Genomic DNA, 15606 nt, shown 5'->3' with positions numbered 1-15606 from the left:
TCCTGGTGGCACCTTTGAACGAAATCTCACTAAACACAGTAGACTGGGGCATGAATAGACACCTGGAGAGGTGGCCAGGCATGCTGAAAGGAGAAATAGCTCACTTCCAGTCATTCGTATATCCTCAGCTCAATGCTAAGAAGAAAATTATGGGGCCAGGAGGTTGTGTGCCTTCAAGTTGTTTCTGACATATGCAACCCTGTAGTGGTGTCTTCTTGGCAAGATCTGTTTGAGGGGGGATGCTTTTGCTTTCCTCCAAGGCCAAAAGAACATGAACCCTGGTCCATCATTTACCACTACACCATGCTGATTCTTGGGGGCCTGTATGTGCGCTCATTTTTTGTCTGTAATAGAACACAACTGCCTTTGTTTATTCCTAATACCACATATCTTCCAGTTCAGAGTCTGACACTGAAAAATATTCCAGAACACAGGTGGATAAAATAAGCCTATGGGCCATCACATGTAGACCGCAAATGCTTTTTTTGTGTGGGAGGTGAGGGTGCACTTCAGTGGGAATCAGCAGCATTTGAGATTACTAGCAGATTGGAAGCAGCATTACAACCAAAGAACAGACATATGAAGAGGAGACTCCCACTCTCCATCTCTTTTCTAATAAGTACTCTGTGTTACCAAGGAACTCTGTCTCACTTCTATTTTAAACTTTGACTCCAAGAAAGTAGAAGTTACTCAACAAAAAATTAAGCAGCAGCAACTCATGTGAACAGCCCCAAGGACAGTGCTCGGGAAAGTTTATTTTTTGACTCCTCAAAGCACAAAAAATAAGAAAGCAGATAAGTGGAAGAATTGAGTAACAAGGACAAGATGGAAAAGGAAGAGCATCTGGCTATGAACAGAAAGGTGAAAAAGTGAGGAGATGAAAAATCGGAAACACAGAGTGAAGGATAGGAGCAAAATGCCGGGACTGGAAATGGAGACAAACACCGAGTGAATGTAATGAGAAAGAAAGCAACTACAAACGAAATGTAAGATTAAAGTCAGGAATGAAGGAAAGAGATAGTAAGTGAAGGGCATATGTTGAAGAAGGATTGTCTTCACAAGCAAGACCCAAGTGGGGATTGTCTGTCTTTTTGTTTTATGTTTTAAAATACAAAATGAAGCTACGGTTGTAGCATCCTCTTGTTCTTAGCATCTCATTAAAAAAAAGATAATGGGATCAGAATAGAAGGGCTGAAAACCTCAGGAAAGAAATACTTAATTCTGAAAGAACATTCTGAAGGACAAAAGAGAGATGGGAAGGATGTTAATGCATCTAGCAGGGAAAAAAAATACTCTCAATCTCATGCCCAACCTGATACACCTGAGAAAGAAACACTAAGCAAGAAGTAGAATTGGGGCATCCCACCTTGTTCCTTGCCACTGCTGTTGATACACCACACAAGTATGCATCTTGAGGTGTCTGAGGAAGACACAGTAGGCCATACAAGCTTCATATTCCACAAAGGAAACTTGATCCCTAACATCTTCAGCAACCTATAGCTCATCAGAGAGGATATGTACACATGACAATTAACATCATTCACTGATGAAGAGATCTTGCAATTACTCTCAGTGGCTTCAGCAGAGCCAATTGCAGCATAGCAACCATCTTGGGTATCTCATAGAGCCAGAGTTGAAGGGGAAGTAACTGATTTTTTTGGAGTACAATTCCCAGAATCCCCATTTCAGCATAGCCATCAGGTTAACCTTCCCAGCAAAACATTTTAATGTGATAAACTGATGGAAACTGGAGATACTGTTTCTGCTGGAATATGAGTGACTGGGTGGAGGCCATGGTGTACATACTGTGTATGTGCATGTAGTAATGAGTAAATCAATTGGTTGTACCAAGTATCCTACTTCCCATCCCACCCCATGGAGAAACACTCTCACCCCATGGAGAAAGCCCTCACAATGAGGGCTTCATTCAGGATGATATTTTCCATCAAAAAGGTGACCCCCCCCCCAAAAAAACAGGCTGCAGCTGCCTGAGTTGTCCAGTTCCCAAAACAAACACAGTGTTAGAAAAGCTGCCCTCTCACAGCACTGAAGGACAGGTGGTGCATAGAGATGTGTTGGGCTTGGCAGCCATAGACCTAAGCATTGCTCAAAACATGACAGGGAAACAGATTTCCTTGTTTCATTAAAAAAAAAAAACTACTGGATTAGGGAGGGAAAAATGTTTTTAACACATGGCAAGAAAGAGGAGAGAAGGCAAGAGTTGCTAAAAATGTTCAGGCACATCATGTTGTAAGAAGGCAGACACTCTGCATTGCAGGGAGTTTAAATTTTAAAGCCCTGGAGAGGAAGAAAGCAATTCTGTCTTCAGGCCTCTGCAGTGTGAATCTATGGATAGATAGGAAGAGGCAGTTTCCAAGAAGGTTCCGTATATAGAGGATTAGACTTTGACCAACTCCCAATGCTTTATTCAGCAATGTCCCACAAGCAGGGGGCTATAAGAGGGGGTTCAGTCATTACATCTATCTAGGGCCCCGAATGCCAAGGAGAATTTTTGACAGCTCCCTTCTTTAAACAACAACAACACGGCCCCCTTCCATTGCATTACTTTTCAAAGATCAGCACAACACTTTAGCTGTTTTCTTTGCTCTTCAACAGGACCTATCTTTCTGATTAAACAAATGGATCATTTTATCTTAAAAATGAGGTTTATTCACATTCTGAATTTTTGTTGTTGATCATAGTTTCCACTGAAAATGTAACCACAAAAGCCAACATTTTATTTCCCTCAGGCAGACCAAGGTTTGAACCATTGCTCAGTCATAGAAACCCCATGAGTGACCTTGGGCAAGTCATACTCTCTCAGCCTTAGAATAAGATAATGGCAATCAACTCTCTGAATAAATATAAGAAAACCTTAGGTAAGGGTTGCCATAAGTCAAAACAAACTTGAAGCATGTAACAACAAATATGGTTTACCTGCTAGCTATACAATGTCTAGAAATTTTAGGATTTCCTGTGCTTTAGCCAACACAAGAGAGCCCCAATTCTGATCTTAACCTGACACATTTTCTGCTTGTTTGCTTGTTTTTCTTTCAAAACTCTGATGCTAGATGTTATAATAATTTGCATTTTGAAAGTCATGCAGGTTTTATGTTATGAGGTATATGAATGCAGAGTAGCATATTTTATATGCCAAATCAAAGACAGGACATAACGAAGGATGCTAGATATGTAAACCAGCCATGTACACAAATATGCTCTAGGTCAGGCCACCACAACCGATGGCCCTCCAGGTTTAGGAACTCTAACTCTTAGACAGCTTTTCCAATTGTAAAAAAATTCTGGGAGCTGAAGTCCAAAAGACCTGGAGAGCAACAGGTTATACAGGACTGCTCTAGATGCTACTGTTTTAATTTCCTGTTATATTATATCTAGAATTCTAAATATCCTCCACCCCAATGTCCTGCACATTGGCTCCAGTTGACAGACTAGAAGTGGTTTGTTGTTTACTTGGTTGGAAAGCTCGAGGACTCTGACCTATTGAATAAAAAGAGCTACAGAAGGATGCTCCCATCTCTCTTCTTAGAACCCTTTGAAAAAGAAGTGGGAATCCCGTGACTCTGTAGATCAGTGGTTCTCAATCTGGGGTTCCCAGATGTTTTTGGCCTACAACTCCCAGAAATCCCAGCCAGTTTACCAGCTGTTAGGATTTCTGGGAGTTGAAGGCCAAAAACATCTGGGGACCCCAGGTTGAGAACCACTGCTGTAGATGTTATTTCACTACTATGCCCACCATCCTTTACCATTAGTTATAGGCAAGAGGACTGGTGGGAGTTACAGCAATTTTTGGAGGGTCAAAGATTGCTTGTCCCTCTTAAAGAATGCAAAGACCCAATGGGTGGTGATGGTGATATGCGTGTGTGCATGGGCGGAAGGTAGGAAAGAAAGAAAATTCAGTAAAATTCAGAGTTTTCAGACTGCATTCCTACATTTGAAAAAAGGACTAAACTTTGAACGCTCACCATCTATCATACCTTGCCACCAACAAGAAAGTGAATAACTGTCAACTTCCCACCATAGCCAAATTCTACACCTACAAAAGCAAACTACTTACATTTCCTGTAAGGGTTTTCCATACATAACCCTACAAGCTGAATAAATAATACTTAATTTTGCAAAACTCCACTGAGCAATTAACACCAGTCAAGTAACACTATTCGAGTTCAAGAGGGGAAGAAAACATTTCACTACAGCACTATACAGTGTGGTAGGCCAGAGGCACCCCTGAAAATAATCTCCCTTTTCTCTCCCTACTCTGCTCTCCATATTGGAAGGCTTGTGAGCAGAAGGCAAAAAGGAATGCACATGAAAAGCAGCTTTGTACTCCTGTTAGAGGGTTTAAACTGAGGCAGACTTGTGTTGGTTTCAACTGCTGGCAAAGTAAGAGCTGAAACAGAGCTGGTCTAGCATGTGGAGCTCAGCCAAGAGCTACAAGAAATGTTTGCATTTATGCTACCTGTCATTTTAACTGACAGTCAAAAGTGCCAGACAGATTGGCATGCAAGGCTGCCTTCAAAAGGTGACTTTTCTTTTTAGTGACTGTGTTCACTATTGATTAATTCTGAATTTACCAAAGGGATGTCATTAGGACAACAACTGGGTTGTTGTAGGTTTTTTTTTTTGGGGCTATATGGCCATATAGCCTGCAAAAACCTACAACAACTCAGTGATTCCGGCCATGAAAGCCTTCGACAATACATAGAACAACAACTGTTTTTAAAAAACTAAACAACAACTGCAAAAACTCCGGGCAAAATATAATTAGACTAGATACTTTAGAACTGACTGAATGAAATACTAAGATCAGATTTATACCAAACACAGAAGTGTAAAGTACATGCAGAAAACGGCAACAGAACTACCCAATTGTCTGAGAAAGGGAAAAAGATATACAGTTTGTTCTTCAGTTGAATTTGTATGTAAGTCGGAACAGGTATATTTCTAAAGTGTAACTCCTGTCACGGCGGGCGCGCACACACACACTATAGCTTTAGATAGCATATGGAAAGGTCAGCACCACTGTGGTTTGTTTTGCTGTCTGTGCCCCTGTTCAGAGGATTTCATCACACTTTCTGTCTCTGTGATAATTGGATTTTGAAAAAAAAATTGGCTTGTTGTGGAAACAAGGATTGTTGGTAAAGCTTCAGTGGAGACACTTTTCCGCATAATAACACTTCCAGGAGTAACTTTCCCTTCCTAGGAGTTGATTTCCCTCACTTCCTGTTGGCTTTTTAAAATAGAAATTCACAAATTAAGCATTGCATAGTTGCAATACAATTTTTTTTTAAAAAAGAAATGATTGTATGGGAAATGCAATATCCAAACACTCCATGCGGAACAATATGTGCAGACCATAAATACTGATACGATGAATGCTCAATCCCAATGTTAGGTTCTGAGGGTTTTTGGATGAGTAGCTGTCACTGTCTCCTCCTCCCATTCAGGATACTCATGCCCTGGCACCAACCCTGCCCAACCACATACAGACTTTAAGCAAAAGAAAAGGCAGCAGGCCCTCTTCCCTAGCAAAATTGCATCCCTGACACAGTCTCTATGCACTGAAAGTCAAACAACCCACACTTAACATGCTTTTACACCTTCACTAAGCCTGCTTAGTAACCTTGGTAACCGCCTTGAAAAACACCCAAAGGGTATAAAGACACATCACAATGGCACAGAATGGTAATGTCACTGAGGCATGAATGTGTTTGTCCCATATGACCATGATTCCAGGCAGGATAAGTCTTACCAATACGGTAAGGTAAGTACTTGTACTGGCCATAGACAACTCTTGTTCTAAGCAAAGTAGGTACAGCACTGAAAGAGAACTAGAAAGGCAAGAAACCTAGGAGAGAGGGTGACTATAACACAGAAGACACAGAACACAGAAAGGTGTTTTTAGGAGACTGTTACTTCAACAGTCTCCCAGTCAACACAATCACGTTACTGTCCTGGCTAAGGGATTTTGACAGTTGTAATCCACACAAGCAACATTTCCAAGTTCTTTATAACTGAGGCTGGATCTATACTGCCAAATAATGTAGTTTGAAACTGCGTTATATGGTCAGTGTAGACTCATATAATGCAGTTAAATTGCATCGAACTGCATTGAAATGTATTATATGAGTCTATACCAACTATATAATGCAGTTTCAAATTACATTATAATGGCGGTCTAGATCCAGCCTAGCTGGGGACACCAACAGAGGAGAATTAGAAGCAAAGCTCACCAAGTCAGCCCCTGTCCATGGGCTTTTAGGGAAATATCCACAGGGTGACCAAAACCTAATACAGCTTGAGTATCTTTTATTTAAAATGATTGGTGCCAGCTGTTTTTGATTTTTTCAGAATTTTTGAGTTCTGTATTTACATGTATGTACATAATGAGATATCTTAGAGATGGGGTCCAAGTATAAACATGAAATCCATTTGTATTTCTTATGAACTATATACACATAGCCTGAAAGTAATTTTTATGCACAATTCTTTTAGTGATGTTGTGCATGAAACAAAGTTCGCTTACACAAAACTGTTAAGAGCAAAGGCTCTCAATTACCCATGTGGACAATTTCAGGTTTTGGAAGATTTCAGATTTCAAAATTCCATAAACCTATACACAGGCTGGTATGGGGTGGGGCAAGATATGATGATTATGAGAGAGAACAGCTAGCTTGTACAACTACATAGAAGGACCAGTTGGGTTTAACAAAATACAGCACTCGGTAAGATGGGCAAAATGGTGGTCTAGGGTAATGTAAAAGGATTATGGATTTTAGGTGAATGGGTATAACCATAAGTAAGGTCAAGGTTTCCCCTGACATTAAGTCCAGCTGTGTCCGACTCTGGGGATTCATGCTCATCTCCATTTCTAAGCTGAAAAGCCAGTGTTGTCCGTAGATACCTCCAAGGTCATGTGGACTGCATGGAGAACTGTTACCTTTCCGTTGGAGTGGTATCTTACATATGCATGTTTTTGAACTGCTAGGTTGGCAGAAGCTGGGGATAACAACGGGATCTCCCTCCACTGCCCGGATTCAAACCACTGACCTTTCAGTCAGCAAGTTCAGAAGCTCAGTAATTAAATCCACTGCACTGCCGGAGACATAGCCAACATCAAAACAAGCATTTTCATATATGTGAGATACTAGAAATCATTGGTTATTTGTAACGTTCTATGTTTACGGTAATACATATTCACTAGCTAGGCTTGGGCAATGGTAATGGAGATACATTAGCTCTCTGTACTTGGTGCTAACATAACTCCTTTCCTCATAATAAATAGGGGGGTGAGGATGGAAGCCAACTCTTAATTTTAATTCAAAGAATGCAATTTATTTAAAACAAATTCAACTCTTTCATGTCAGTGCTTGGAAAAGTTGGAACTGTTGGACTATAACTCCTACAATTCTTTCAGCTAGCAATGCCAGTAAATCTTCTGGGAATTGTCCACAAAAAACCATTTCCAACCTCAGTTTCATCCATATGTTGAGGCTCAAGGTAAAAATATCAGAAAATGCAAAGAGATAATGTAATGTAGTATAAAAACAAAGTTTTTTGTAGAAAATACTCTTTTGAATTTGCTCCAAGCTATTCCAATTTAATATTATTTATTTATTTACTATATTTATACCCACCCTTCTCTTCCCGAAGGGGACTCAGAGCAGCTTACAGTAGGCAAAAATTTGATGCTGCACAAACATATATACAAATGAAGTAAAGATATCTATTAAATATATTAATACTATGTGAGATGTCAAGTCTAGCACTGTAGTCCTTTTTCTTTAAGGAGACTCAAGGTTAAAGAACAAGATACAGAGTTGCCGCATGTGTGCTTGTGGAAGATGAATAATAAAAGTGTTGTTAATTTACTGGAAGTCAATGGGGGACTTAAAAGAAATCCAATGTGCGTGTGTTTCTAGTTTGTTTAGAGAACCCTGAAAGCTGTAGTTACCCTGGGAAAAGAAGTTAAGGAATCATATACATTCCTGCATACTGTATTGTTGAAGGCTTTCATGGCTGGAATCACTAGGTTCTTGTGGGATTTTTCGGGCTATATTTCTCACATATAGAGAAATGCCTCTAGAACATGGCCCTATAGCCCGAAAAAACTCACAAGAACCTATTCCTGCATACTTTTTTTCAGGAAGACTAAAAGCAATTCAATGAGGCAACAAGGAATGGAAAAATTTTGTGTGGGAAAAATGGAAGAGGGCTTCCAATGTCACAATTGTGATTCAGACTGATGGGCCAGAGGCTGTATAATATTTAGGACTTCATCAGATGAGTTTTCGGCACCATCATAGGATGCTTTTGCCCCAGTTAAGCCACAGAACCCCATGCCGCCCATTACATGACATAGGTTCACTTCCAAGAAGGCTCCATGGCTCAATTGGGCTGCAAGTGTCCTACAACGCTGTGCCCAGAACACGGGAGACTGAAAACAACGGGGACCAGAGTGTGGGGAAGTCGCATGACAACGCTTCCCCACGTGATGGGAAAACTGTTGCTGTAGGTGAGGTGGGGTGCAGGGCACCAGGATTGCCCTGCCAATTCACCATGGAGGCTGGCGAATTGCCCTGTGATCAGGGCCTTAAGGCCCATACAGACAGGGTTTTTACCATCTTGTCTGAGTTTTTACTGAGGGCATCCAAACAGAGCCCCCTGGTTAAAAACGAATTAATTCGGAATAACCACAGTTGTTCTGAATTAATTTAATACCCCATTAGATCCGGGCCTTCCTGAAAGGCCTGGGTCTAATGAGGTATTGGGTCTGTGGGGACTCACTCCCGGGACTACCTGGAACCCAAAAGTCTGGGATGCCCACTCCACTCCCCAAAACAACTCTTAACAGTTAAAAAAAAAAACCTTTCCTGCCCCGCTTTGATGTGTATTTTTGGCCTGTGTGGAAGTGCCCTTAGTCTCTTTTTAAAAGCAGTTTGATTCTCACAAGAAGTTGGGGAGGTCACCTTTTCTCCAAGTGGTACACATTTGATTACATTTTGACAAAGAGGTATAGAGAAACCACACTGGGTGAATCTATACTTTGGAATTAATGTATTTTGACACCACTTTATCTGACAGGGCTCTATGCTATGGAATCAAGATATTTGTAGTTTGGTAAGTCACCAGCACTATTGACAGAGAAGGCTAAAGACCTTATAGAACTACCATCCCCATTATCCTACAGCATTCAGCCATGACAGTTAATATGTCAAACTGAATTAATTTTACATTGTAGATGCACCCACTGTGTTGAAAAATCACAGAACAACGGGGGAGTACAATCAGAAGATCACTGCAAAAATGCACATACTTCAGTTGCTCAAAATTACATAACTTGCAAATCATTGTTGCCAAGCTACAGCTATGGGTCCTATAGCAACTTGAGCTATCTGTTATGAAATCTGTCACAAATTCCCCTTGCTCACTTCCTGGAATGATAATCCCATTCCCTAAAGCCAGAGATTTCAGGCAATGACTGTTTGATATAGGGGTATCCCACTTGTGTCACCTTGCTGCAAAAACCTGTTTGACATAAATGCTTGCATGTGAGGGAAAGCAAGATAATACAAAACATTTGTCATATTTACCTGTGTTTGCTTACCTACCTGGAGCCCATAGTTTACAAATGTCCATGAGTTGTGAGCTACCCCCAAGATCCCAGCATAAGCAGTACCAGTATCGATTTAAGTAGGCATATGAGTATTTGAAATGTGAATCATGGATCTCTACCACATGAAGAGGATTATAGCTATTGGCAAGTATCATTCAATCAATCTTGTTTGAAAATGAATATATTATGAGCCCCAGATCCACAGACCTGGTATCTATGCTTGCATTTATCCATGTCCAACAAAATATGCCCCCTCTAGGCATTTTCTAGATCCTCCAGCACAACACTATGAGCAGGAAATCCTTCATTTAACAGGCTCACTATTATTTGTGGTTTTGTGAATCCACATTGTCCATACATTTCCCAGTACATAGCCAATCTTTCAGTTTTGAACAGAGCTTGTAAACACTATTTTCTTGGACCACAGTTCTCAGAATCCACCAGGTAGAATGGCCATGTCTTTAAACTATTTTTAAACATAGATGGGTAAGAAGACACTACAGAAACCAATACCATGTTTTTCTGAATTGTAACATCATGATGTAGATGTAAATGTTTCTTGAAATTTTCAGCAGACATGCCATTAGACCACATTAAAACCAAGCTCTTATGCTTTGGGGGAGGGGGAGGATATTTGAGATATTTTTTCATGGGAAGATGGGTTTATACAGTTCAGTCACCAAACCAAAAGTAACAACACCACTATCTGCTTAGCTCATTTAAACTTTCAACCAAAATGTCACAGGCTTTTGAAAAGGTTTTGGATATTTGGGTATGATTTTCTACTTTGAATCAAATACAAATGCATAGAAATATGAGTTTCTGAGATCCAGAGAAGCTACAAATGTAACCCAATTAGTTCCCAAGGCAATGAAATCTACCACTCAATTTGCATCTCATTTGCACACTTCAAGTTCATGCTTGTAAAAGACATCTTTCTTGCAGTTCCACAGTTAAAGTGTGAAGGCAGACAAAGCATGTTTCAGGGAGGAGGGAAAAGTATTCAGGCAACAAGGCAGAGAGACTGCTAATTTGAACAAAACTAAATATGAAAATGTAAACCCTGTGAAATACAAATTTGGAAAATTTTGCATATAGCGGTTAACTTAAAAAAGAAAAGTAACTGACTGAAGTTGTCAGGGTACAATAATATAAATGGTCTTTGCTTCAAAGATAGTAGCTTGCTAAAATGAGATAACAAAAACTGAATAGCTTGACAACAAAGTCATCAGAGATTTCTACATTTCTATCTTGATCTCCCACTCTTCAAACTGGTTGATGTATTTGGGAATTAAAGCATGTTTCTTGCATCATTGGTAGTGCCTTTCACGCAGCTTTAAAATCTAAAGCAGGCATGAGCAAACTTCAGCCCTCCAGATGTTTTGTTTAGGAATTATGGGAGTTGAAATCCAAAACACTTGGAGGGCCAAAGTTTGCCCATGCATGGTCTAAAAGTTAGGACCTCAATCGGTTTCTTTGAGATGTTATGTTTAGTTGGATCAAAATCCATGGGCAGACATCTCCAATATATTCACCAACAAACATTATTACTAATAATGAAGTTACATTTGAAATAGTGCAGGAATTTTATGTTTGTGAGTATGTGTGTATGCACATAGTGTGGGGAGATTGAAAGACTGGAAGAGCCACAGCACACTAAATTGGACTGTTGATGCTCCTGCTGCAGTTGTTATATGCCTTCAAGTTCATTCCAACTTATGGAGACCTAATCACAGGGTTTTATTGGCCAGATCTGTGCAGAATGGATTTATGATTGTTTTCCTCTAATAGAGCAGAGAGATTGGGATTTTCCCAAGATCACCCACCAAGTTTCTACGGCTGAGTGGGAATTCAAAACCTAAGTTGCCAAGTCCTCATCAAACACTCAGACCTTTGTGTGACCCTGACTCTCAAATTAATGTTATATATGTCATCAATTTTCTGGAGCTTTCTGCCTTCATTAAATATGTACCTTGTTATTCAAAATGTTTTAAATGATTTAAATGAATTAGAAGACAGAAATATATAGAATGGCTAATTATCAACAAATTATTCATTACTATATTCCCCTACTCTGCACACCCCTGTGGTAACATGCAGGATGTACAGCTTATGTTATGTCATTCCCCTTCATGGATGCTATCCCACATGCTAGCACTATGGAATAAAGAATCAAACAGTTGGAAGAGGCCACAAGGGCCAGGCAGTACAGTCAGCCTATGGGCAAGAAAATTAGTGGCAGCCTTGTGGTGGACACAGCACCGATATTGGCTGGAATATTTAGCTTTTGCATTCATTTTTGATGGGACAAATGACCACACTATAACTGTAAATTATAACATGGTGAACACATCTGAAATCCAGAATATGGCATTTTTGTAACTGTTCTGAATATTTACAAAGTCAAGGTAAAACTTCAGTTACTTGCTGGATCTTATAGAATTGGCACCCCCAATCTCATCTACAGTGAGGAAACAAGCTCCTCCCATTTCTTCAAAAGGACTGGTCTTCCTTGTCATGGGAAACAATGGGAATGATGGTGGGAGCATCATACTGTCCAGCATTTCACAAATGAAAACTGGGGCACTTGTGGGTAAACAGCAAGCAAGTGTGGCCAAGCTGGCAAAAACTATTAATGAGGGGGGAAAGTTAGAGAGGGCTGCAGCCTAAGCCTACTCAGAAGGCTATGATTATACCCCCTGCTGTTTTTTCCTTCTACTGAGTTAATTGCACACAGCAGCTAAATTTTTAGCAATGGAATCAAGACAAGGACAAAGGGGGAAAGCAGGAAGACGATAAGCAAGAAACTGAAACATTTCAGCAGCTCAGAAAGTGGGATGATGGTTCTATAGCTGACTGGCATCAAGTCAACTTCAACTTATGGTGACCCCATGAATTAGACGTCTCCAGGTTACTCTATCATTAACAATCTTGCTCAGGTCTGATAGAGGATTTATTGGGAATATCTCTGCCAAGCTGGAATAGGTGGAGGTTATGAATCAACCCACACATGAATCAAGTGCTCACAAAATGCCAGTCCCTTTCTGGATGAACTGCAAGCTATTTGCATATCCTAGCTGAGATTTGCAGACATCTTTAGTTACAATTTTTCTTCTCTAAAGGAATACTTTTGTATTATTAGAGAGTCACAGAGCTTCTTGTATGTCTGCTTCTCTTGGAATTTTTGTGGCATAGCAATAGCAGAGTCATTATGTGCTGAGGCCATTAGGCAAAATGAAGCATATGTCTCAGGCTGGAAATCTTGAGGGACTGGAGTGTACTAGTGAGGTGCTGCAGAACGAAGACGTGAGATAGAAGGCAGATAATGGGGGTGTTTTGCAATCTATCTGCCAACAGTCCCATTGCAGTATGTACATGAGATTTAACTGTGGTACGGGATGGGGTTTTGCAGGTGGAATGATGGAAGGGAGTGTCACTTTATCCATGGCATCAGGCTGCAAAACATCTTGAATCAGTTCTGATTCTTGTAGGATTGGACAGAGAAATAGCAAGGGACATTCGGTCTACTCTTCACGTGTGATTGGAGTAGTAAAGGTTAAAACCCATTCCTAGAACTTACATTAGTCTCTCTAGATGTGTTTTTCTTGTTGTTTCTCTTGCCTTCAAACTGATTGTGATTTATAGCAATCCTATCCTTTGATTTTTTTAAGGCAAGATTTATTCCTCAGAGGATGCTTGCCCTTGCCTTCCTCTGAGGCTGAGAGAATATGACTTGTCCAAGGTCACCCCCAGTGGTGCAGTGGGTTAAACCACTGGGCTGTTTAATTTGTTGACCAAAAGGTCACAGGTTCAAATCCGGGGAGCGGCGTGAGCTTTCGCTGCCAGCCTCAGCTTCTGCCAACCTAGTAGTTAGAAAACATGCAAATGAGAGTAGATCAATAGGTACTGCTCCGGTGGGAAGGTAATGGAGCTCCATGCAGTCATGCCGGCCACATGACCGTGGAGGTGTCTATGGACAATGCCGGCTCTTCGGCTTAGAAATGGAGATGAGTACCAACCCCCAGAGTTAGACATGACTGGACTTAATGTGAGGGGAAAACCTTTACCTTTTATCTAAGATCACCCAGAGGGTTTCCATCGCTTAAGTAGAAATTAAAATCCTGGTTTCCAGGAGTCTTAGTCCAGGACTCAAACCACATCACTCCCCACAGGTGCCACTCCTGAATGAACAGGATGGAATAAAGAAAGAAATAACCTGAAGAAAGATCATAGCACATGCAGATGGTCAAAGGTATGGAATGTGAATCTGATACTCAATGTTTAAGCTTTTTTAAAAAAAGAGAAACAACAAAATAGCTATTTTAAAGAACTGAAACATATAACCAATGTGTCAAATGGATAAAAAATTGGGGTGAATAAAGAAGTGCTCCCTCATAAGTAAAATACTTAACTACATTGATTTCCCTTCTCTTCCCCTATATGGGAGAACAAGGATGAGCCTTCTAAGGCAATACTGCAACTAACACATACATATGTTTCTATTTAATACTACAGGTTCATGCAAATATGTTCTACCCCTATAATTAACTCATTACATTTTTGTTAATTGAACAATAGCTTCACAGTGCATGCCTGCTGATAATAAATTGCACTAAATTGAAGGAAACTGATTCCCAGGAAATAAGGATGATATTTCCCATTACTGCAGAACAGGGTAGGGGGTTAGTGTTTTTAAGGATTTTTGGGTTTTTTTTCTTGTCATTTTTGGACTCATTAAGGTTTTTGCGAAACCTCTGATACATATAAATTCTAGCCACCCAAAACCATAAATGCTGAGCAATCTATCAGAGATGGAAGTTTCCCCGAATGCTAAAAGAAACAAGCCTACCCTTTTCATAACAAAAGGCTGCATTTCCAAATTTGAAAACCACCAGACAGCTAAACATAGCCCAATGTTTAGACAGAATAATGTCCAGATCATACTTAGCTCAGCAGTGACCCATGGCAAATTATGTAAACTGTGTCAATATTCTTTCTGAAGAGAAGACTGAATATTGTTATTCAGAAAGAGGAGGATACATTCCACCAGTTAATTTAGTTGCTAATTAGCAGAATGAATGGACAATTTAACATTATAGGCCATTCCAATTACAACCTGAAAAAGTCACAGTTCTATTTTTCGTTCTTTGTTCTAAAACAATAGCATAAAAATGACATCTCACTAAATCAGAATTATAGTTGGGTAGGAAACAAAATCTCGTTGGGCTAGAAGAGGCACAAGGGCACCCAATGAACAGATTGTTTTCTTAACAAGTTTTGGGCACAAGATTTAAGAAAAAGAGCATATGCAAGGTGTTAAATTCTAAGCTACCTGGAACTACAAATCCATTTTGCTGGCCTATACTGGCCACATAAGAGGTCAATCACAAATGTAATTTCAACCTCCATGTGGCAGACATGTGTCACAAAGCAACAATGTAATGCAACTGTACTCTACATGTCTGCTATTTATCTTGTGCAGACATAATATTTTACCATTTTTTATCCTACATCCAACTGCAGAGAGCAGGAGGATCAATATCCAAAGCACTCCCTGCTGACCTGTATTCAAATCATAACACCTGAAACAAAGGAAGCTAGCAAGACATTGTTTTTTATGCAAAAGGAATACTGTATATAGTAGTGTAGTGGTGGATTTTAAAATGGGGGATTTTATCATGACAGTCTCTTTAGTAACACTGCCAAGGAAAATTCAAAGACTCTGTTACTGGACTTTCTTGGCAGGATTTGTTCAGGGGGAACTTGCTACTGTCTCCTCCCACTTAGGCTGAGAGAGTGAGACTTGTCCAAGGGCACCTAGTGTATTTCCATAGCAGAGTAATGAATTTGAACCTGGATCTCTCACAGACCTTGTCAAACACACAAACTACGACAGCAGACAAGCTTCCAATTGTGTTGTACTTATCTTTAAAAAAACAAACAGTTTTCATCACTACCAGAAGCAGGTCTTT

At 40.0% G+C, this 15606-nt stretch overlaps 1 protein-coding gene across 4 annotated transcripts in view; it reads right to left on the bottom strand.

The window, feature by feature from the left end:
• The window catches only part of RAB11FIP4 (RAB11 family interacting protein 4), a 207247-nt gene that overhangs the window by 28904 nt on the left and 162737 nt on the right, over nt 1–15606 (bottom strand). The window contains exon 1 of one of the 4 annotated variants that reach the window (XM_060763970.2): nt 13702–13720. The exons of the other annotated variants lie outside the window; for them this stretch is intronic. The gene's annotated coding sequence lies outside the window, so the exon portion shown is untranslated. Of the gene's footprint in view, nt 1–13701; nt 13721–15606 lie in introns of those variants that run through there. 4 annotated transcript variants of the gene reach the window in all.

Source organism: Anolis sagrei, chromosome 2, assembly GCF_037176765.1.
Source record: "Anolis sagrei isolate rAnoSag1 chromosome 2, rAnoSag1.mat, whole genome shotgun sequence".
NCBI classification, from domain to species: Eukaryota; Metazoa; Chordata; class Lepidosauria; order Squamata; family Dactyloidae; genus Anolis; species Anolis sagrei.
Note: the sequence above shows the minus strand (reverse complement) of the source record. Positions and strands in the feature narration are given on the sequence as shown.